Source organism: Microcaecilia unicolor, chromosome 10, assembly GCF_901765095.1.
Source record: "Microcaecilia unicolor chromosome 10, aMicUni1.1, whole genome shotgun sequence".
In the NCBI taxonomy this organism is placed as follows: Eukaryota; Metazoa; Chordata; class Amphibia; order Gymnophiona; family Siphonopidae; genus Microcaecilia; species Microcaecilia unicolor.
The window spans coordinates 187867517-187892589 of record NC_044040.1 but is presented as its reverse complement, the minus strand read 5'-3'; positions in this window follow the sequence as shown (position 1 = coordinate 187892589).

Below are 25073 nucleotides of genomic sequence, written 5' to 3'. Positions count from 1 at the left end.
AAAAACGAATAAATCGGTATAAGCCAAAGCCGATTTTGGACGTTTTCAACTGCAGTCTGTTGCGGACGCGGACAAAGTTGATGGGGGCGTGTCACAGGTGTGGTGAAGGCGGACCTGGGGCGTGGTTATCGGCTGAAGAGAGATGGGCGCCTTTCGCCGATAATGGAACAAAAGTATGCGTTTGTAGCTAGAATTTAGGGCACTTTTCGTGGACCCTGTTTTTTCACGAATAAGGCCCCCAAAAGTGCCCTAAATGACCAGATTACCCCCAGAGGGAATCGGGGATGATCTCCCCTGACTCCCCCAGTGGTCACTAACCCCCTCCCACCACAAGAAATGATGTTTCACAACTTTTTATTTTCACCCTCAAATGTTATACCCACCTCCCTGGCAGCAGTATGCAGGTCCCTGGAGCAGTTGTTAGGGGGTGCAGTGGACTTCAGGCAGGTGGACCCAGGCCCATCCCCCCCTACCTGTTACAATTGTGCTGCTTAATGCTTAGTCGTCCAACCCCCCCAAACCCACTGTACCCACATGTAGGTGCCCCCCTTCACCCCTTAGGGCTATAGTAATGGTGTAGACTTGTGGGCAGTGGGTTTTGAGGGGGATTTGGGGGGCTCAACACACAAGGGAAGGGTGCTATGCACCTGGGAGCTCTTTTACCTTTTTTTTTTTTTTTTGTAAAAGTGCCCCCTAGGGTGCCCGGTTGGTGTCCTGGCATGTGAGGGGGACCAGTGCACTACGAATCCTGGCCCCTCCCACGAACAAATGCCTTGGATTTATTCGTTTTTGAGCTGGGCGCTTTCATTTTCCATTATCGCTGAAAAACAAAAACGCCCAGCTCACAAATTGTCGAATAAAACATGGACGTCTATTTTTTTTGAAAATACGGTTCGGTCCGCCCCTTCATGGACCCGTTCTCGGAGATAAACGCCCATGGAGATAGACGTTTTCATTCGATTATGCCCCTCCACGTCTCTATGAAGAAGCAAAAAGCCTGTAGATCTCAAACTGATACCTTGATTCTTTTGTCAGTTTACAAATTCAGTTGCAAATGAAATTTAGTTGACTGTCTCTTAAGGAACTCAGCACCCGTAGGTTTGTTCCAACCAGTTAATGTCTGACATGGTCTGGCAATTGAGTTTGAATTAGTGACTTTCCGTTCTCTTCTGGAGGAGGAGGGTGGCAAGATGAATTTGTCCTCATGGCATTCATTTTAAATGAATGGCTGCTATTAGGTGACAGCAAAATGCAAGTCTTTCCCTCCCACCCCTGCGGGCTTTAATAATCTTCTGCAAAGCACTGAAAACTGACCAAAAGAAATTACAGTCAACCCCTCTTTACGGTTGCCACATATATCTCTTCAATCTCTAATGCTTAGGATCACTTTATTTCAACCGTGATGAATAGCACTAGGTGCCAGATCATTAAAAAAGTTATGTTTGCTGTCAGGCCATCAAGCTGGCTTTACAATGTAAAAGATAACGTCACCCAGCACGGACCTGCTGTCCTGCAGACTTTATGGTGCTGTTTTTTTCTATGGCCTGCATAAATTTCAATATTAGATCTGCCTTCTAGTAGCTAAACTAATTTAGGGCCTGATATCAAAGCTACTAATCCGGGTAGCATCTCCGACTACAGAGAAAAGTAGCATTGACTGGCATCCTCCATTTATTTTCAACGGCATTATCTGGATGTATCTGGATGCAGATACCTAGCCAGATAACTTAGGACATGAAAAAAAGCTGTCCTAAATGATCTGGGTAATGCAGGGCCAGCTTAACCATTGGACCAGGGAGGTACTGGCTCAGAGTGACGGCCATAAAGGATGCCAAAATCCCCAGCCAATGATGTCACTGCCAGTGCCTCAACTGGTGCAATGATTAAGAGCTTCTGCCCCTTCCCTCCCACTGGGTTCGGCATATCCAGTCTCTCTCTCGGCCCATACTCCAGCATCACTCCCTGCCCGTCAGCCTGCGGTCCTGCAAACCTGCCGATCAGCAGCAGTGTAAAAAGAGGCAGCCTCCAACCAGCCCCTGGGTGTTCCCTCAGCCAGTGCCATGCCCACAGGAAATTGCATCAGAGGAATTGGGACCAGTACAAAGGGAACACATAGGGGCCGTTCAGAGGCTGCCTCCTTTCACACTGCTGCTGCTGACAGATTTGCTGGACCGCAGGGGGAAAGTAGAGGAAAGAGGGAGCGATACTGAACAACGAGAGGGGTAGAAGGGGGCGTGGTGCTGACAAACAGGGACAGGGCTCCAGTATGGGTGGAAGGGAGAGGGTCCTGGGCCAAGTAGAGGCAGGTACCAAAGGAGCAGGCTCAGGGCGCCACAATCCTTTGAGCTGGACTTGGGGTAATGGCACTAAATAATGCATTATCTGTATATTTGTGGTAGTCAGTCAGTGACGTATGTGGATGTTCAGAGTCAATATCCAGATTTCAGCCAGTGACAAATATCCTAGTATAACTTTAAACGTTATAGCATTTAAAAGAAATATTGAGGGGGGCAATTCTATAAGTGGGTGCCCCCATTAAGGTGTGCTGATGCATTGCAGTAAGAATCTATTTTATAGTTTTATCTGTGCACCCAGATTCCATTATAGAATATTAATGAAACTGTGGACACTTGAATGTGAGGCACACTGACACTGGGTTACATGAGCCATAGACTTGGTGTAACTGTGGTCGTCTAAAAGCAGCAGGGATGTTGTTCTGAGTTTTATGTCTGTTTTATATTGTTTTATATTGTTTTACTAGTTTGAATTGATTTTATGTTGCTTATTATGGGTGTTATATTGTAAACCACCTAGTACCATGGACAGTAAAATAAATAACTTGCAGTATTTTGTAAGTAATGTACCTAAGTGAGACGCCTGACTATACTCCACCTACGTCTAAGCTCCCCTTTATATTTATATGCTATGCCACTTACACACACTGTTACAGAATTGTGCTTAGGCACCTTGCTGGCACTTTCGCAGGTAAGTATTGTCACCACTAGGGGGTGCCCTATAGTGCAGGTCCCGGTCTTGACGACAGGTTACGTATGACTGATACTGAGAGGGAGCTGCAGCCTTTCTGCTATTCCTCCCAGAACTAGCTGAACCTATGAGGACCTTTTCCTATAATAACCAAACTTTTATTGTAGTTATAACAAACAAAAACCACAAGCCTTTATTTGTGGCATCTTCTCATAGGGTTTCCATAATACACAAAAGATACCAGTATCAAAAATAATATTTGCCCCGTCTTTACAGAAAATAGGTCATCGAATGTGTACCTGTGAGGATTCTCTCCTACCCAGTGGCGTACCAAGGAGGGGGGGCGGTGGGGGCGGTCTGCCCCGGGTGCACGCCGCTGGGGGGTGCCACGGCGTGCGCCTGCTCTGAGTTCGCTGACCACGCGTTCGCTGTAGCTCCCTCTGCCCTGGAACAGGTTACTTCCTGTTCCGGGTCAGAGGGAGCTGCAGCGAACCGAACGCGCGAAGTCAGGGAACTCTGAGCAGGCGCGCGCTGCGGCACCCCCCCCCCAGAGGCGTGCACCCGGGGGGGGGCGGGGCGCCGCCCCGGGTGTCCGCCCCCCTAGGAACGCCACTGCTCCTACCAATGCCCTTCTCTGGTTCCACAGCACTAGTTGCTCTTAGGCGATCCCCCTCTTCCAGGCTCAGCTTGCCAGTGCCGTCTCTCTAGTTTACACAGCCTGCACAAGGACGTTTCTTCAGCCTACCAGTGCTACTTACCTTGACAGCTGATGATCAGAAGCAAACGCAGGCACTAGAGGCTGTTAGCGCTATACTAGCACCTGCGCTTGCTACCACCCCATGATCAGAGCCCCCAAGCACGTGAAACAAGCTCGCTGGCTCTGAATGCAACTAGCATGCAAATGTATGCAAAATAGGGCCCTGGAATGCGCTGGGCGGGGCTTCATACCATATGAGAAACTGGGCAGGGCGCTGCCTTTTTTGAGGCTTTATTGCGTACCCCCTAGTCCTAAGTATTTTTGGAAAGAGTAAACAAGCGATTCACGTCTACCCGTTCCACTCCACTCAATATTTTACAGACCTCTATCATATCTCCCCTCAGCCGTCTTTTCTCCAAGCTGAAGAGCCCTAGCCGCTTTAGCCTTTCCTCATAGGGAAGTCGTCCCATCCCCTTTATCATTTTCGTCGCCCTTCTCTGTACCTTTTCTAATTTCACTATATCTTTTTTAAGATGCGGTGACCAGAACTGCACATAATATTCGAGGTGCAGTGCTTTTATAGATAGAACCATTTTCTGATGTTTGACTCCATTTTGCCAAACAGTCGTTTACTTTGAGAGAGCTATTTATTAAATGTCTTCTTTGTGGTTTTTCCAGCACTTATATGAATTGGTCTGGTTACCTAGTATAGATTTTCATATACAGGTCTATCCTTTCTATTTTTGTCCTAAGGGTTATGTACAGTTTACATATCCTCCCCCTTTTTCACTTTAACAAGGTAAGAATCCACTGCTTGTTTTTTTTTTTTCTTTACTGGCTAAATCACCAAACAATGCCAATCAAAAGCAATTCTCTGGAGGTGGAGGACATGTTAATGATCAATTTACTGTATTGTTCCATGTTAATTTCACACATCTGACAAATGCTATTCCATTTCTTCTCAATTTCATGCCCCTACCACCAATCGGTGCAGGATGGCTGCAGCTGAGTAGAACTCTGAAATTGATAAGGAGCCGCTGAGGCCTTGACTGCATTGTTAAACTGACAAGAAGCAACAAGGCAGTCAGCAGTGGAGGGAGACAGAAAAACCTGCAGAGCATTTTCAGCTCAAATTGACTTCTGCACGTATTTGCCAACAAATACTTAACTAGGGGGCCCTTTTACTAAGGCGCGTTGAAAAGTGGCCTGCGCTGGTGTAGGCGCGTGTTTAGGATGCACGCAGCATGCCTGGAAAAAAGAGGGGGTTTTTTGGCCGAAAATGGACGTGCGGCAAAATTAAAACCAGTGTGTGTCCATTTTCGGCATGAGAACTTACCGCCACCCATTGACTTAGCGGTAAGGTCTCACGTGCTAACTGGGCATTAAGCGGCCAGTGTGCGTAAACTGCCCATTACTGTGAGGTAAACGCCACATGGTATAAAATAGAAAATATTTTCTACCGTGCGCACCTCAAAAATTAAATTACTGCCCAGGGCACGCAGTAGCTGGGCGGTAGTTTCAATTTGGCATGCATTAGATGTGCATAGGCGCCTATGCACCTTAGTAAAAGGGCCCCTAGGTCAGTGTCCAAAAATTTTCATTAGTCTTTTTCAAATAACAGTTTGCAATTACATTTTCATTGTATTAAGTTTTAAAAAATGATTCAGGTTGTCTTTAAAATTAATGTAGCACAACTGAAGGAGGAATAAACTCAAGTTTGTGAGGATTCCTAAGTCAGTTAATGAGTCACCACTGACTGCCATGCTGGTGGATTGGTTGCCAAGAGTGCTGGCCCTAAGGGATTCGGAGAAGTAACTGAGAGGCCCTTTTTCTAAGCCGCGTAAGCGTCTATGCGTGCTCAACGTTCGGCAAAATAGAGTTACCGCCCCACTACTATGTGGCTCTTGCAGTAATTTCATTTTTGGTGCGCGTCTGAAAAATATTTTTTATTTTCGGGCACGTGTAACGGACTCGTGTCAAGTGGCAGTTGATGTGCATAGATTATTACCGCACGGAATCTTTACCACTAGGTCAATGGCTGGCAGTAAGGTCTAAGACCCAAAATGGACACGCAGCAATTTTGATTTTGCCGCACACCCGTTTTCGGCAAAAAAAAGGCCTTTTTTACAGGCGCGCTAAAAAATGGATTGGCGCGTGCCCAAAACCCGTGCCTACAGTACTGCAAGCCATTTTTCAGCGTACCTTTGTAAAAGGACCCCTAAATACTGCAAGGGCACACTCCCTGGGCCATGTGCTGAAAGAATGCACACAGCAAAGCCCAGAGTACTGACTGTGCATCATCTAAATTTTCAGCACCGTTCCAATAAGGAGCTGAAATAAGAGAACCAGAGGGTGTTAATATTCCAGGGCTATTTGGCAGCTGTTACAATGAAGCATAAAGAATGTTCACCCGTTTGATCGAAGCTTTTCAGGAGGAACATTAGATTTATGTTCCAATACCCTGTTAAGCAAAGAATCAAACGTGAAGCGCGAGTCTCAGTGTAAGGCAAAGTGAGAGGCTAAGGCCTTACAGTGCAAAGTTATGTGATGATTATACATATATGTCAAATGGCATATAAACGTGTATGTGCGCGTATACGAATGTATATGTCAAAACTCTGCCTAAATGCTATTCTGTAAATGTGACAAAAAAGCAAAAGCAAAAACAAAAGAGGAACTCCAGTCCTCACAAACACATAAAAACCAGCAAAAAGAGTGAGGAAACAAGAAACGAGGAAGCCAAAGCTGAGTAATGGTAAAAAATGTTTTATTCCAACATACTGTAGGTGTACCATCAAATGACCTGACACGGCCGTGTTTCAGCAAATGCGCCTTCGTCAGGAGCCCTTAGCATACACAATACACCAATTGTAGCAGTCACAATTTATATATTTGCCAACTTTGTGACTGCTAGAATTAGTGTACAATCCTGCTTATAATCGAACGAGAAAAACGCCCAAGTTCCGACCTAAATCGGGAGATGGACGTTTATCTCACAAAAACGAATAACGCGGTATAATCAAAAGCCTAATTTGGACATTTTCAACTGCACTCCGTCGCGGATGCGGACAACGTTGATGGGGGCGTGTCGAAGGCGTGGTGAAGGCGGAACTGGGGCGTGGTTATCTGCCGATCAGAGATGGGCGCCTTTCGCCGATAATGGAAAAAAAATATGCATTTTTAGCGAGAATTTAGGGCACTTTTCCTGGACCCTGTTTTTCCACGAATAAGGCCCCAAAAAGTGCCCTAAATGACCAGATGACCACTGGAGGGAATCGGGGATGACCTCCCCTGACTCCCCCAGTGGTCACCAACCCCCTCCCACCACAAAATATGCCGTTTCACAACTTTTTATTTTCACCCTCAAATGTCATACCCACCTCCCTGGCAGCAGTATGCAGGTCACTGGAGCAGTGGACTTCAGGCAGGTGGACCCAGGCTCATCCCCCCCCCCCCCCCACCTGTTACACTTGTGCTGGTAAATGGGAGCCCTCCAAACCGCCCCCCCAAACCCACTGTACCCACGTGTAGGTGCCCCCCTTCATCCCTTAGGGCTATAGTAATGGTGTAGACTTGTGGGCAGTGGGTTTTGAGGGGGATTTTGGGGGCTCAACACCCAAGGGAAGGGTGCTATGCACCTGGGAGCTGTTTTACCTTTTTTTTTTGTTTTTGTAAAAGTGCCCCCTAGGGTGCCCGGTTGGTGTCCTGGCATGTGAGGTGGACCGGTGCAGTACGAATCCTGGCCCCTCCCACGAACAAATGTCTTGGAGTTATTCGTTTTTGAGCTGGGCGTTTTCGGTTTCCATTATCGCTGAATAACAAAAACGCCCAGCTCAAAAAAATATAAACGTCCATGTTTTTTCGAAAATACGATTCGGTCCGCCCCTTCACGGACCCGTTCTCGGAGATAAACGCCCATGGAGATAGGCGTTTCTGTTCGATTATGCCCCTCCGTGTATGCTAAGGGCTCCTGACGAAGGAACATTTGCCGAAACATGACTGTGTCAAGTCCTTTAATGGTACACCTACAGTACATTGGAATAAAACATTTTTTTACTATTACTCAGCTTTGGCTTCCTCGTTTTTTGTTTCCTCTCACTCCTTTTTGCTGGTAGGTGTACAAATGGGTGCAGTCTGGACAGAACTTACACACATAACTTACAGAACACTAAGTTATGCACACATGTCCAGAACGTAGGCGCAAACACTTTGAATTCTAGGGGTGTATTTCAACTGTTACCCCAGTATTCTGTAAAGGAAAGTAGATGTCTAGAATAGTCACCACATAGGCACTCTTATTCTACATAAAAACATAAGTATTGACATCGTGAGACAGATTGAAGGTCCTTCAAGCCCAGTATCCTGTTTCCAACAGTGGCCAATCCAGGTCACAAGTATCTGGCAAGATCCCAAAAAAAGTAAAACAGATTTTATGCTGCAGATTTTATGAAGCAGTGGATTTTCCCAAGTCTATCTTAATAATGGCTTATGGACTTTCCTTTTAGAAACGTGTCCAACCCTTTTTTAAACCCTGCTAACCTAACTGCGTTTCCCACATTCTCTGGCAACGAATTCCAAAGTTTAATTATATTTTGAGTGAAGAAATATGTTCTCCAATTTGTTTAAAACTTACTACTTAATAGCTTTATTGTGTGTCCCCTAGTTCTTGTATTTTTGGAAAAGAGTAAAACCAGCAAATCATATCTATCCGTTTCAGGATTTTAAAGACTTCTATCATATCTCCCCTCAGCCCAGCCCCACACTGTTATAGAATTATACCTCTGTAGCTGGTTTGGAGCACCTGGAAGGAGCTGCGTCTCAGGATGCAAAGGAGCAGCCAGTAGAAGATGCAAAGTCTGCACTGCATGTACTGAGTTATATGTGCCCAGGGGGTATACTGATCAAGGAACTAAGAAGGCATTCTGAGATACAGGCAAAGAAGGATTGATTTGGCTTACCTCTATGGACCAATAGACTTCCTTTATATTAAAATTCAGGGCAGACTCTGAGTACATGACGCAGTGGCTTAGCCAAGGGTGGGCTTGGGTGGGCCCAGGCCCACCCACTTTGGGCTCAGGCCCACCCAGTACCAGCATAGCTATAATGTGGCTGGCAGGGATCCCCAAGCCCCACAAGCCTAAAACTCCCAACAACTGTCCCTCCAACATACCTTGTAAATAGCAGATCTTCGCCTGCAGTGAGCAGTGACTGATGCATACTGCTCATACCGGCCCCATAGCCTTCACTCTGATGTATTCTTTCCTAGGTGGAAACAAGAAGTTGCATCAGAGGGAAGGGTATGGAGCCAACATCAGCAGTGTGTATTAGTTGCTTCCTGCTGCCGATGAAAATCTGCTATTTAAAAGGTATGCGGGAGAGGGAGGATATTTGAGAGACCATGGGGCTCATTTTCAAAGCACTTAGACTTACAAAGTTTCATAGGTTACTATGGAAATTTGTAAGTCTAAGTGCTTTGAAAATATACCTCCATATGGCATGCAGGTGAGAGAAAGAGAGACCACATCATCTGTGGGATGAGGCGGGGTTCTTCTGCCCACCCATCTTGGGCCCAGGCCCACCCAAAATTGGGTGTCTGGCTATGCCCCTGACATGACGGTGTGATCCTTTCTCACTTGTAGGGAGAGCGGCATATGTGTGGAACTAGATAGGAGGTATATAATTAGAGTAATTGGGATTGGATGGTATATGGATGTTCAAGTGAGATGTGCATGGGAGGGTGGGAGGAAAGATAATGGACTGTGGAAGTTTTCAGGGGGTTTTAGGGGTGTTGAGGGAAGGAGCTGCCTGTGATGTATCTCTGCTATGAACAGCCATGGTTTGAGTGGATTGGAAGCAACAGGAGGTAGCAAAGTGGTTGTGGAGTTCTCCTGTATATTTTGTATCCTGCTAAGGATAGTAGATTGTGCAGGATAAAAATGGGGAAATAAATAAAAATGATAAGGTTATCCGCTGTCATCCCTTCTCTTCGTACTGGCACTGCTGCAGTGGCTAAAAAAAAGATCTCCAGGTAATAGGTGTTGGAATGGGGGAGGAGAAAGTGAAAGTTAATGCCCTTGTGTATGATTTGTTGTTGAATATTATTATCCTTCAGACTTCACTCAATTCAGCATTGCAGATTATAGAAAAGTATGAGGCTGTTTTGGGGTTCAAGATCAAGAATTATAAATCCTTGGGTTTGGGGATAGTAGGATGGGGAAGAGGGATCTGAGGCAAAGTCCCTTCCTGATCAACTGGACTGGAAAGCAGCTGTGCTATTTGAGGAGACAAATAAATGTGGACCTCAGTAGGTTGTATGAATTTAATATTTTACCCTTTTTCACCTCAATGGAGAAGCACATCCAGATGCGGAAAGGTCTGTCCCTCTCCCTTATGGTAGGATACATCTATTCAAGATGCTGGAACTTCCCGAATGGTTTTATGTGTTGCAACAGTTACCACGCATGTTAAAGAAGTTACCTCTGGGCTTACAAAAGCCTAGGTTTTCCCTGAAGGTGCTTACTAAAAGTGGGAAGAGGGTGGGCTGCAGATGCTCAATATCTGTCTGTGTAACCTGACCTAGATGATGTGTTATGTAGGGGATGTGTTAGGGGATTCTTCTTTTTATATCCTGTAGGCTGGAGCAAAAAGGGCTCAGTACACAGGAAGTTCAACAGCAAAGTAGACTAGTTAGCCTTCTGATTGCTATGATTCCCAGCAGCCCCTAACAGACAATCCACACAGAGGACCCTTTGAAAATCATGTGATGTGATGACATAATTATATATTGTTTTATTCTTATCTTTATTATGTTTTTTAATATATTAATTTTGTTCAAGTTGTATTTGTGTGCAACCTTTTGTATGTTTCTTTTATCTATGTTTTGATACATTGCACGATACAGTATGGACGTTTAATTATTATTTGTTTTGATGATATAATATGTATATTTATGTTGTTTATACAGAGATACTTGGTTCGACTCCTGAAGCAGGCCTGGTCAGCACCGAAATGCAGGACTGCGTCAAGTCTTTGGATTTTAAGTTTGAATAAACCTGCTGTTTGGATACACATTTGGTCTACCCCCTACTACTTCCTTCTTAGACTCCCTTTGAAAATCAAGTATTTCCCACCCTACCTGATGATAAAAGTACACATTAATGATCCTTGATATGGCTCAGGATCTGTTGTTTTGCGCTGACCACAACTGCTCTTTCCCCCCACCTCCCACCCCCCCCCCAAGAAAAAATGTTGATGCCCTAGGCAAGTGCCTTATCATGTCTAAATCTAGCTATACCTGGCCTTAGCCACTGCTCGTATGATTGTATGCTAATGTTAATGCATGCAAGTCTTGTTGAAGAGTCTGGTGCTGTGGACAAAAGAGTTGTATAAAATGCAACAATATTAATAATGATGACAACAGTCTGCGGAGAAGTCATGTGTTACACAATGAGCACCGCAGGTTCTGCGTTCAATACATAAGCCTAATTGGAAGTAAAACACTGCAGGAGCTTGCAAAGGAGGTGAGCATGTGCCATGAAGAACCACCCCCCCCCCCCATATCTTCACTTAAAGTCAGAAATGTGCTCTGGGAATGAATTAGATGTAAATAATGTCCCGAGGGCCTTTTACAAAGGTGCGTAAGGGCCTACATGCGCCAAATCTGCATTACCGCCCTGCTACCGCATGCCCTGGGTGGTAATTCTGAATTTGCGGTAGAAAAATATTTTCTATTTTCTACCGCGTGGCGCTTACCTGGTGGTAAACAGCAGTGGGCGCACACTTCATGCCTACCACCCGGGTAGCGCGTGAGACCTTACCGCTAAGTCCATAGGTGGCGGTAAGGTCTCAGGCCAAAAATGGATGCACGCTGGATTTATTTTGCCGCATGTCTATTTTCCGGCCCCTTAAAAAAAAAGCCCTTTTTCCAGGACACGGTAAAAACTGGCCCGGCGCACGCCCAAAAGATGCACACGCACTGCCACAGGCCACTTTTTGCCGCGGCTTAGTAAAAGGGCTCTGTAGCGAATTCCAAATCTGACTTGCACTTCCATTATAAATAGACATGAGATCTGTCATTAGTTAAGGGGAACATTATTGTTAGACTCGCAGAGAACGTTTCGATAAAGTTGTTTCATTAGCAAGACGTTAAGGAAAAGATGGCTTTGATGTTTTATGGAATGTGGTTGATAATCACAGTAATGTAATTTCTTGCTAGGTCACTGTAAGTGCAGCTGTCCTTCCCGTTTTCTTTCCAGAGTACATTTAAACTTCAATTTGCTTCCAAGCTGTCGTAAGTCAAGCTACTGCAGTGATACTGTCTTGGCAGTCTCTGCTAATGTCCAGGTCTTAAATGAGCTTATAAAGAAAAACTAAAACAGACTGATACAATTGTCATTGGTGTTTAATAAATATTAAGAAAGGTGATTACAATAGTCATCAAGTGTGGATAGTTGCACCATTCCCAAATCAGGAAAGAAATCTACAATGTTAACATTTTTTTTTCCTTTAAACTAAATATACCTATCATTAATAGGCAGTTGCATGAGACAATCTGAAAAAAAAATAAAGGCAAGCTATAATTTCTTTAAAACAACTCACAAAAACCTGACTTAAAAATGTTTATCTGCTTAAACCTCTGGATATATCTCATTTCAGACACTTGATGTACCAAAGAAAATACATCCCAGCCACCACAGGAGAATGAGAAGCAGTAAAGCAATTCTAGTTGATTTATAGCTATTCAATTCTATTTGAGAAGGGCTACAGAACACTTTCTAATGTTCTGCCTTTTCATAGCAAGACTTAATGTGTTGATAGAGCTGTAGATTGTGATACAACAGCATAAAATGTTATCAAAAAGAAAATATAACCTAACAATCTTGATTGGTAATCACTGCTACAATGTAATGAGTTTCAGAGGCTTGCAGAGTAAAATTACTTTATACAATCGTATATAAATTATTGTCGGTGTAAATGCAGCGCAGTAATATTATTGCCTATTTTACAGGATTGTATAGCTTATATTAAAGATATTTTGAACAAGAGTCTGCTCTCATTTATAATGGTGCTTAGTGATTGAGAGTCTAAAGCAAAATTCAGTAATGTGGAAGGGAGAGCAAGCATCATATATCAAGGGCTCTGGGTGCGCTCTGGTGATGTTATTCCCACAGCAAGGCAAACGAGCAAGAGTCCACGCTCCGCACGAAGCAATCAAGCAAATAAAACAGCAAGGTTGACGAGAATGGCTGGAGACTTTTTATTATCACATTTACAATCCGACTCGACACGGACCGTGTTTCGGCGACAGGGCCTGCGTCAGGAGTCTGTAACTTTCACATAGAAAATATGAGTCTAAAAATGGACACAGTCTATGTCAATTGGGGCTTCAACCTCTCTTGGCTAAACAACCAGAAACTGGTATCTGTGTCAAGCACTGCTACTGCAGCTAAAAAAAAAAAAAACAGTAGTGCATCGAGCGATTCGTCTGCCAAACGTTTAGCTGCAGTAGCAGCACGAGACACAGATAACCAGTTTCCGAATGTTTAGCCAAGAGAGGTTGAAGTCCCAATTGATGTAGATTGTGTCCATTTTTAGACTCATATTTTCTGTGTGAAAGTTACAAACTCCTGAGGCAGGTCCTGTCCCCCAAACACGGTCCGCGTCAAGTGAGGTTGTGAATTTGATAATAAAAGGTCTCCAGCCATTCTCGTCAACTTCACTGTTTTTCTTTGTATGATTTTATTTCTACAGCAGATTCAGGGGCCCTTTTACTAAGCCGTGTAGGTGCCTATGCACACCCAATGCAGGTCAATTTTGAGTTACCACCTGGCTACTGCATGGACCTTGCAGTAATTTCATTTTTTGACGGGCGTCTGGTAGATGCTGTGGAAAATATTTGTATTTTCTTGCATGCGTGCGGTAATCGTCATTCTAAGGGTGTAGACCATTACCGCCCATTTACCAAGTGAGACCTTACTACTAGGTCATTGTCTGTTGGTAAGGTCTCGGACCCAAAATGGACACACGGCAATTTTCATTTTACCGCATGTCCATTTTCAGCAAAAAAAAAATTTTTTTAAGGCACTTTTTACAGGTGCGCTGAAAAATGATTCTGTGCGCGCCCAAAACACACATCTACACTACTGCAGGACATTTTTAGTGCACCATATACAGTGGTGGAAATAAGTATTTGATCCCTTGCTGATTTTGTAAGTTTGCCCACTGACAAAGACATGAGCAGCCCATAATTGAAGGGTAGGTTATTGGTAACAGTGAGAGATAGCACATCACAAATTAAATCCGGAAAATCACATTGTGGAAAGTATATGAATTTATTTGCATTCTGCAGAGGGAAATAAGTATTTGATCCCCCACCAACCAGTAAGAGATCTGGCCCCTACAGACCAGGTAGATGCTCCAAATCAACTCGTTACCTGCATGACAGACAGCTGTCGGCAATGGTCACCTGTATGAAAGACACCTGTCCACAGACTCAGTGAATCAGTCAGACTCTAACCTCTACAAAATGGCCAAGAGCAAGGAGCTGTCTAAGGATGTCAGGTACAAGATCATACACCTGCACAAGGCTGGAATGGGCTACAAAACCATCAGTAAGACGCTGGGCGAGAAGGAGACAACTGTTGGTGCCATAGTAAGAAAATGGAAGAAGTACAAAATGACTGTCAATCGACAAAGATCTGGGGCTCCACGCAAAATCTCACCTCGTGGGGTATCCTTGATCATGAGGAAGGTTAGAAATCAGCCTACAACTACAAGGGGGAACTTGTCAATGATCTCAAGGCAGCTGGGACCACTGTCACCACGAAAACCATTGGTAACACATTACGACATAACGGATTGCAATCCTGCAGTGCCCGCAAGGTCCCCCTGCTCCGGAAGGCACATGTGACGGCCCGTCTGAAGTTTGCCAGTGAACACCTGGATGATGCCGAGAGTGATTGGGAGAAGGTGCTGTGGTCAGATGAGACAAAAATTGAGCTCTTTGGCATGAACTCAACTCGCCGTGTTTGGAGGAAGAGAAATGCTGCCTATGACCCAAAGAACACCGTCCCCACTGTCAAGCATGGAGGTGGAAATGTTATGTTTTGGGGGTGTTTCTCTGCTAAGGGCACAGGACTACTTCACCGCATCAATGGGAGAATGGATGGGGCCATGTACCGTACAATTCTGAGTGACAACCTCCTTCCCTCCGCCAGGGCCTTAAAAATGGGTCGTGGCTGGGTCTTCCAGCACGACAATGACCCAAAACATACAGCCAAGGCAACAAAGGAGTGGCTCAGGAAGAAGCACATTAGGGTCATGGAGTGGCCTAGCCAGTCACCAGACCTTAATCCCATTGAAAACTTATGGAGGGAGCTGAAGCTGCGAGTTGCCAAGCGACAGCCCAGAACTCTTAATGATTTAGAGATGATCTGCAAAGAGGAGTGGACCAAAATTCCTCCTGACATGTGTGCAAACCTCATCATCAACTACAGAAGACGTCTGACCGCTGTGCTTGCCAACAAGGGTTTTGTCACCAAGTATTAGGTCTTGTTTGCCAGAGGGATTAAATACTTATTTCCCTCTGCAGAATGCAAATAAATTCATATACTTTCCACAATGTGATTTTCCGGATTTAATTTGTGATGTGCTATCTCTCACTGTTACCAATAACCTACCCTTCAATTATGAGCTGCTCATGTCTTTGTCAGTGGGCAAACTTACAAAATCAGCAAGGGATCAAATACTTATTTCCACCACTGTAGGACTGAGAAAGAGGAGAGTTGAATAACTCAAGGGACTGACACAGTGCTAGGTGTCAAACACAAACTCGGACACAATTATAAAACAGAGCAGCAACAACATTTCTGAGAAATGCTAAAGAACACTCAGACTAATATTTAAAGAACGTTATGCATCACTGACCAGCAGCAAATGCACAACTTTCTTAGGTTATTATTATTATTAGCATTTGTATAGCGCTACCAGAGGCACGCAGCACTGAACACCTGACACAGAGAGACAATCCCTGCTCAATAGAGCTTACAATCTAAAAATACAGACAGACAAGACAATTAAGGGTGAGGGAAGTACTGGGTGAGAAGGAACAAGGGAAGGGCAATTGAGCAGAGGCTAGGGGCCAAAAGCTTAGGTAGAGTTATTGGAATATTAAACAGCCAAATATTATCCATTTAATTAAGGACCAGGTAAGGGAAGGAATGAAGGTGGTGTCATGAATTTAACCCATTTAGCACTGAATTTCAGCTGCACCTCTACCTATATGAATAAAAAGACTGAATATATATAAATTCCTAGGTTGAAAATTGACCCATTAATTTGTTTTTAATATTTGTGCAATTTTTCAAGCATGTTACAAGATATATCTTGCAATAAGAAATACAGCCAAATCCATGGTTACAACTTAAAATAAGTAATATTGTAAATGTAAAACAACGAAGGGCTTGCTTTTCTAAAATGCACTAGAATCTGGGTTTAATGCGTGGTAACATAAGATGTTCGGCGCCCCGACATAATAGACCATACAAAAAAAACCCAACAAAACAGACTAAAACCAAAACAGACCATGACAAAAAAAAACCCTCCCAAGAAAACCCCACAACAAAACAACCCAAGACAAAATAGACTCTTAATCAAGCTGGATTATGTTTTCAAGCAGATTTATGATTCTCACTAGATACCAAGTGTGGATAGTGAAGTCAAGCCGTAGACAGGTGTCAGGACTTTCAAGTGACAAGCCGTGGACTTTCTCAGTAATTTATGACTCCTCCACTTCTTTGTACCCTTCAAACTCGTACCATTCAAAAATAAATCTATTTCATCAGGCCCTTTTGTCGGAAGTCTATTTTGTCAGGGACTTTTATGTCGGGAACTTTTTTTGCTTGGAGCTTTTTTGTCTGGTTTCTTTTGACCGGGTGCCAAGATGTTACTGTGTGCTAAACCCAAATTTAATGTAGCCCTGATGGGGTGGGTTTTTAAGTATATTTGTGACCCGCTGAGCAAAACGGTACCAAAAGCGGGGGTTACAAATATCAGAGATAAACTTTTGTGTTCTACAGGGTCAGTAGAATGGGACTATGCTATTTTTTTTTTACAGCTTCGATGTTTTTCATGTTCTACAGCCTAAGAACTGCAGGTACCTAAAGAGACGTGTGCGATTTCTGAGGTTAATTACTTTTTTATTGATAAACGTTTCTCATTTTTTTAAAGAAGTAATTAGTCCATGCCTGGAGCTGAAATTTTGCAGGCTTATGCAGCTGATATCCCCTCTATCTTGTGGTATAAAGAAGTCGCATACTCCACTTTTGATACCTTTTCATTCACATTTTATTGCAGGTCATGTACTAATGTTCTACGTGGAGTTAACACGGGAGCACTTACCATCTCCTACTTAGGATGTGCTCCCGTGTTAACTCTGCGTTATCCAGTTAGTGTGTGCTAATCATAACACATTAGCTGGATAACACTTAAATGCCCACTCTCTACCCACGTCCCCCTCTTGGTTTTTGTTTTTTTTTTTAAATGGGGTCGTGCCTACTTCCGGTTAGCTCTGGCGACCCTTGTGTTTATTACGTGAGATGCATTTTTCTCTTCTATCCTGCTTGAACTCTGTACAAATGCAATAAATAAATAAATAAAATAAACTGTACTATTTATATAGGGGTCTTTTTACAATGCCACGGTACAGTTACCGCGGCATTGGCAAGCACCAATCCAGCACTACCACCTGCCTACCATGGGAGCCGGCAGTAGTGCTGCCCCCAATAACACTAGAGAACTACTTTTATCCAGTACCACTAAAAGTGCATCAGATGACAATATTTTGACTACGGTTATGCAATATACTGAAACCAGTTCACATTTAGCGTGCATAGTCAAGAATCGATGGGAAATCATGCAATCTATCCATAATTTTCAGAGTACAAATTTGCGCATAGCATTCTCAAGAGGCAATAATATTAAAGACATTGTGAGTCCTGCAGATGTAAGACTTAGAAGGAAGAGTAATGTTAATCAGATTCGCGACCATTACAAGTGTGGAACATGCCAGATTTGTAAGATCCCTAGGCAAACAGAAGAATTTTTCAATCTACACACCAACAGGACATATGAATTGCACCATTGCACCAATTGCTTGTCTGACCATGTTGTATATTCGATCAGTTGTCCGTGTAAAAAAAACCTACATAGGAATGACAACCAGAGCTTTAAAAATTAGAATCCTTGAACACTACTACTACTACTACTACAAATCATTTCTACAGCGCTACCAGATGTACACAGCGCTTTACAATTGAACATGAAGAAAAGACAGTCCCTGCTCAAAAGAGCTTACAATCTAAATCAGGACAGACAGACAGGACAAATAAGGGATAAGGGTAGGACAGACAGATAGGACACATAGGGAAAGGGGAACTATTGAAGAGAGGAAGATAAGATAAGGGTTCAGAGTAGGAGACAAGTTAGGAATCGAAAGCAGCATCAAACATGTAGGCCTTTAGCCCGGATTTGAAGGCGGCCAGGGAAGGAGCTTGACGTAATGGCTCAGGAAGTCCATTCCAGGCATAAGGTGCGGCGAGATAAAAGAACACAGATCAATCATCAGAAGAATGGCTCGTAAAGAACCCCTTGTAGAGCATTGCATAGAAAAAAAGCATAAATTTGAAGATCTTGAGTGCTTCGCCATAGACAGAGTGGATAAATTAAACAGAGGTGGTAACTGCAAATAGCTGTTCCAAAGAAGGGAAGCTAAGTGGATCTTTAATTTAAAAACAATCAAACCAATTGGTTTGAACAGCTCAATAGACTGGCATATTTTGTATTAATATAACATATCGTTGATCACATTAGCCAATTTAGGTGGTTTCTCTTTAAGCAGTTAATTAATGAGCTTATATAAACCAGCTGTCCAATGCATGACGCCGAGGCGCCATTTTGGAACATTAGAACGCTTCCATTGCAAAAAAAGTGTCTTCGGGTTGTTGTGATGTGTGCATAATTTACTTCAAACTTTAAAATATTCAATAATTAATTTTTGTCTTCTTAGACCCTCAGCATCTTCATTCAGCACTTCGTTCCTGAGGAAGCCTTTTGCCGGGGTGAAACGGTGGCCCCCGTTGAACGCTTAAATGACGGTGCTGTATTCGGAAAATTAAGCTAAGTGCAGACCTGTTAATGACTACATAGTTTGCCTCTGACAGGGTCATTTTTCAATATGATGATTAGAAGTAAATTTGAATAATCTTTAAGAGTTAAAACGCAAAAATTTACTTTGGAGTTTTTGATGCCCTATGATAGAAATCAAGCGTCTTTTACGTTTCAAAGTCATACAACGTATCAGCGCTTAAAACCTTTGGCAAGTTGCCTCTGGTTTCTGAGGGTTTTTTCTCCAGAGTACGATTCAAGCACCATTCATTTGTAAATGATCAGCTAGAGTTTTGTGTTCATTAGTACCAGTTTACCTATGATAGCTCTAGCAGATACTGCAATCAGTTTTGTACCTCCTGGTTACCATTGGAGCTCTTACTGCCTCAAAATTGGAGCCGGTAAGGGATTCCCCAGGAAATGGCCGTGCGGTTTCCTTTTTTCTGCCTTTTATCCACTGCAGTAAAAGGGGCCTTGGCACATGGTAAATCCACGTACCAACGCCACCATGGGAGCCCACAATTTGGTAAGAGTTTATTAAGCGTTTAATCTTCATTTTTACTGTTGTGCTCCCAGGGACTGGCGCAGTAAATTTATATTTATATACTGCTTCCCTTCGGGTTCCTTGAGACAGCGTCAAGAGAAACATGGTCCATGTCACAAGAAAAAGATATGTTTCCTGTTGAAACATGGTAACAAGAACTATTACTATTACTACTTATAAATGTCCATTGTCTCTTTTACAGACTTACAACATGAGTTTCAGGTTCCAGCTACACATTTCTTTGCCTATTTATTTTTTTATTTGTTGCATTTGTACCCCACATTTTCCCGCATATTTGTAGGCTCAATGTGGCTTACATAGTACCGGAAGGCGTTCGGCGGCTCTGGTGAAAATATTACAAAGTGATATTGTGGGAGGATAGAGTTCCTGTGGTAAAGTCACGTTTACATTACAATGCTGGCATGCATTGTTGATTACACAAATGAGGGAGAATCGCCAATGGATCAGTACATAAGACGATCCAGCCACTCAGTTGTTTCAAGAGACCTGGGAGCCCTTTTGGCTGTCATTCCCTTGCGGGCGCGCAGTTGTGTACTGAACAAATGAGGCAATTGGCTAGAGTTTAAGCACCTGTGTCTATGTTAATCACTTACAAAGTGTGTGGGTTGGTGGGTTGGGGGTGGGGGTGGGATGGAGGTTTCAGTACTCTATTTTGTAACAATTTTAAAATGGTTGTTCCAGCTGTTGAAGTCAACTCTGTTACTTGTATTGGTTTATTTTGCATGGAACAATAAGTGAGATTTAAACATAAATTCCTATAGACAACCTAACATCCATTCTCTATGGGGGTCCTTTTACTAAGGTGCGCCGAAAAATGGGCCATGGTAGTGTAGGCACTTGTTTTGGGCGTGCACAGATCCATTTTTCAGCACGCCTATAAAAATGGCCTTTTTTAAAAATTTTTGCTGAAAATGGACGTGCGGCAAAATAAAAATTGTCACGCGTCCATTTTCGGTCTGAGACCTTACTGCCAGCCATTGACTTAGCGGTAAGGTCTCACACAGTAACCGTGCGGTAATCATCTACGCACGTAGAATGACGGATTACTGCCTGGTTTCTGCCACGCACCAGAAAATAAAATTTATTTTCTGGGGTACATAGCAAACACGCGTCAAAAATGAAATTACTGCAAGGTCCACACGGTAGCCGGGCAGTAGCTCCAAATTGATGCACGTTGGGTGCACGTAGGCACCTACGTGGCTTAGTAAAAAGGTCCCTAAGTCCATATCATTTAGCTGGACTTTCAACCCATTTCTCCCACTGCCCTCCATATCAGTCCCAAGAATGCCCCAAATTGCTGGCTTCTACAACCTCCTCTGGTAGACCATGTTATGCTTTGTCAGTCTTTCTCCAGGATTATTACAAAACCAGTACTGAAGCCAAAGCTGAGATCCCCTTCCAGATCTTATTGCCAAGTGTATTTATTTATTTTATTTATTTATTTATTCATGACATTTATATCCCACATTAGCATGAAATAGACTCAAGTTCAATGTGGTTTACAAACAAACAATAAAGTGAATAAAGCATAATAACGTACAAAATATAACACAAATTACAATAAGTTCAAGATGCAAATGAATACATGTGCAGTAAGCAACCAGGGATTTAGACTATCTCAAGGACAAACAAATAATTAAGGGTGGATAGGTGAGAGCATAATTAGGCAGGACTAGATTACTAATAATCCACAAAGCAACCAAAACTAGCAAAGCCATTGTCCAAAACATTCAGCCTCCCTATCCTCGCTGAAGTTAGGCCACTCCATATAGTTAGCCCCGGTGCCTTCTTAGAAGTTAGATACAGTCATTCATACCACTTCTGTTATGATCATAACCACCAGTCTGTGCAGTTTATCCTAATACTATTCTTGGAATCCCAATGCACTCTTGGACTTTCTATTTAGGTTGTAATCAGTGTTCTATACATGTTAACTGGGTGATTGGGTGGCAGAGCCGGTGGTGGGAGGCGGGGCTGGTGGTTTGGAGGCGGGGATAGTGCTGGGCAGACTTATACGGTCTGTGCCAGAGCCGGTGGTGGGAGGCGGGGCTAGTGGTTTGGAGGCGGGGATAGTGCTGGGAGACTTATACGGTCTGTGCCAGAGCCGGTGGTGGGAGGCGGGACTGGTGGTTTGGAGGCGGGGATAGTGCTGGGCAGACTTATACGGTCTGTGCCAGAGCCGGTGGTGGAAGGCGGGGCTGGTGGCTGTGAGGCGGGGATAGTAGGGTAGCACATATGAGTTTATCTTGTTGGGCAGACTGGATGGACCGTGCAGGTCTTTTTCTGCCGTCATCTACTATGTTACTATGTAACTATGTAACTTCATGTCTTCTTGATAGCATAAGCCTACGAGGTCATAAGCACCACTCCATGCATATTACTTCCAATACCTACTTGGAAGCCCATTATCACTTCTATTTTAAGTCCTTCTACTGATCTAGGCAGCTTAGTTACTCTGGGATCTATGATAACATGAGGTGTTACTAGATAGGTTAAAGTGGCAGTGAACGGTAAGGCTTTAGAATGGATTGATTCTTTCTTGTTTTAAGGTCTGAGATGGCAGTAAATGTTCTACAAAAGTAACATTGAAAGATGGAGTCCCTCGGGGATCTCTCCCATCACTGATTCTTTTTATTCTGTATTTCACGCCCCCAGCTCAATTGACTAGATTTTTTTCAGCTTGTACATGTGGATGATGTGCAGCATTTTGTGCCAGTTAATAAGTTGGTGGAAGATCTAAAAGGGGGGGGGTTGGAAGAATATGTGCAGGCAATAGATTGAGAAATGGGCTAAAATTGAACACTGCAACAGTAGAGGTGCTATGGGTAGGTTCAAAGGAACAGTCTGGGGAATAGTGGTGTTCCTTGGTCGGCTGCCACCTGGGGCAGATCGCCACTGCGCACCCCCCGGGAGCAGTGTCCCCCCCCCCCCCCCCGTGCAGCATCGACACCCCCTGTGTGCAGCATCATCCCCCCCCCCCCCAGTGCATAACCCCCTCCTGGATGCTTTGCTCTTACCTCCCAGGGTGCTGGGAGCAGCCACGCAGCTGTCAGCTCCACTGGTTCCCTGTGCCCTCTGCCCCGGAACAGGAAGTAACATAAGAGGGAGCAGGAAACTGGCAGAGATGACAGCCACGCAACTGCTCCCTGTACCCCTCCTTCAGTGCACCTGGGGCGGACCGCGCCTTCGGTATGCCGCTGTTGGGGAATTATGTATGGTCTGGTTGTGATATTTAGTTATTTTATTTATTAGAATTTAATAAACCACTCGAACTAACTGGCAGACCTGAGCGGTGTACATAAAATGAAACAAAACAAAACAAAAAGTATAAAAGGAACTCCGTTGATGTACCTCATTCATACCATACAAACAAGGATCAAACATACAAACTATAGAGAGCAGGAGCAGGAAGGACATAACCGGGAAGAGGGGAGGGGAGTGGAAAGGGAAGATAAAAGGTAAAAGGTCAGTGATAGCCCCACAAGCAACAACCCCACCCCCTCAGAAGTTTGTGTTATAGGCTTGTTGGTATAACCAGGTTTTCAATGCAATTTTTAAGGTTTTAAAAGATGATTCAGCCCTAACAGAAGGAGAGAGAGAATTCCAAAAGAAAGGTACAGAAAAGAAGAAATCATGGCAGCAGGTAAATTCAAATTGGGCAGATTTAGGGCCTGAAAGTACTAGGCAAAAATCATTGATGGAGCAAAGTAAATGTACTGGAGAATAGAAAATGGTCGGAGATGCCAGATAGTCAGGGGTTCCAGCTCTAAAGGCCCTAAAAGGCAGTGAGAGAAGTTTGAATAAAATTCACTTTTCAATAGGTAACCAATGAAATTTTTGCAAGTGGGGGGGGGGGGGGGGGGGGGGGGGGGTAACATGATCATATTTTTTAGAATGACAAATCATCTTAACAGCTATCTTCTGAATTCACTGGAGCTTTTTAATGTCCGTACGAACACAGGCAAGGTAAATGATATTGCAATAATCTAGTCTTGAAACTTGGAGGGACAAGACCAAGGAGTGGAAGGTATTCTGGTTGAAATAACGGCGTATAGTGCGTAATTGTCTAAGCACAAAAAACTAGTTTTGGATAGGTACGATACGTGAGAAGAGAAAGTCGAATGAGAATCTAGGATGACTCCTAAATACCAAAAGCAGTCAACTGGCGAGATAAGTGTGCCAAAAGAGACAGAGAGGAGAAGTAGGAACAGTCAAACCACCAGAGAACCAAAAGGCTGCAGTCTTTTGTTTGTTGAGAACCAATTTGTGATCTGAAAGCCATCGAGAGACCAAATCCAGACAGTTTTGTAATGGGCCTACAGTAGGATTGGTGGAGCTTGTGGGATAAAGTAAAAGGATATTAGCATAAAAATGGAAAGAAATATTAGTTGGTTGATTTAAAGAAGCAAGAGGACTTTAGGAACAGATTGAAAACAAGAGGGGGCAATATTGATCCTTGGGGAACACCACATGTTAGTGAGCGCAAAGAGGCAGAGGAGGTAGAAGCTACAACCTTATAGGACTGGCCAGAGAGAAAAGATTGGTACCAAGCAAGAACTATTCCAGAAATACCAAGAGAGGAAAGTTGTTCGAGCAGTAAAGCATGATCAACCAGGTCAAATACGGCAGAGAGATCTAAAGAAATGGCTAGTACTACTTCATACTTAGTCAAGCGAGAATATATTTCAGACAGAGCAGTTATCAAAACAGCTGGCCCTGAAACTGGATTGTCTAGGATGGAGAGCTAGAGATTTTTCAGAGAATGAGGATAATTGTAGATAAATCACCTTTTCTAGAATCTTGGACAGAAAGCATAGATTTGAAACAGGTCAGTAATTTGCTAGGACTTGAGGGTCAAGCATGGGTTTCTTCAAGAGAGGCCGCACTACAGCCGATTTCCAATAACTAGGAATCTGACCAGATGACAGACTAGCATTAACTAGGGAAAGAATAATTGGTAGGACTTGAAGCTTTGGAATTTTAAGCCAAGATGAAGGGAATGGATCTAAAGAGCAAAAAGTGGTTCTGATAGAGGAAATCAGGGCCGTGCCGATGCGGTAAGCGGGGTAAGCGCCGCAGGGGGGCGCCCACCTCTGGAGGGCGCTGCCGCGGTGCTTACCTTCGCCCCGCGCCGCCGAGGCCTTTAAATCTTTTACCTGGTCGCAGCAGCATCAGTGAAAGCGCTGCCGACGTCTCCCTTCCCTTGCACTCATTGGTTCCCTCAGTGTCCTGCCTTCTTCTGACGTCAGAAGAAGGCAGGACACTGAGGGAACCAAGAGCGCGAAGGGAAGGGAGACGTCGGCAGTGCTCCGCTTTCACTGATGCTGCTGCGACCGCGGAAGTAAAAGATTTAAAGGCCCCCAGGGCGCGGAGGAAAGAGCAGAGAGGCCTGGATGGGAGGGCAGAGAGACAGGCATGGATGGGAGGGCAGAGAGGCATGGATGGGAGGGCAGCAGCAGGGCCCAGGGAGAGGACAAATTGCTGGAAGGGGAGGGGAGAGAGGAGGATTGCTAGCTATGGATGCAGCAGGGAAGGGCAGAGAGGGACAAGGATGGACATGGGGGCCCAGGGAGAGGACAATTTGCTGGAAATGGAGGGGAGGGGAGAGAGGAGGATTGCTGGCTATGGATGGAGGAGGGAAGGGCAGAGAGGGACAAGAATGGA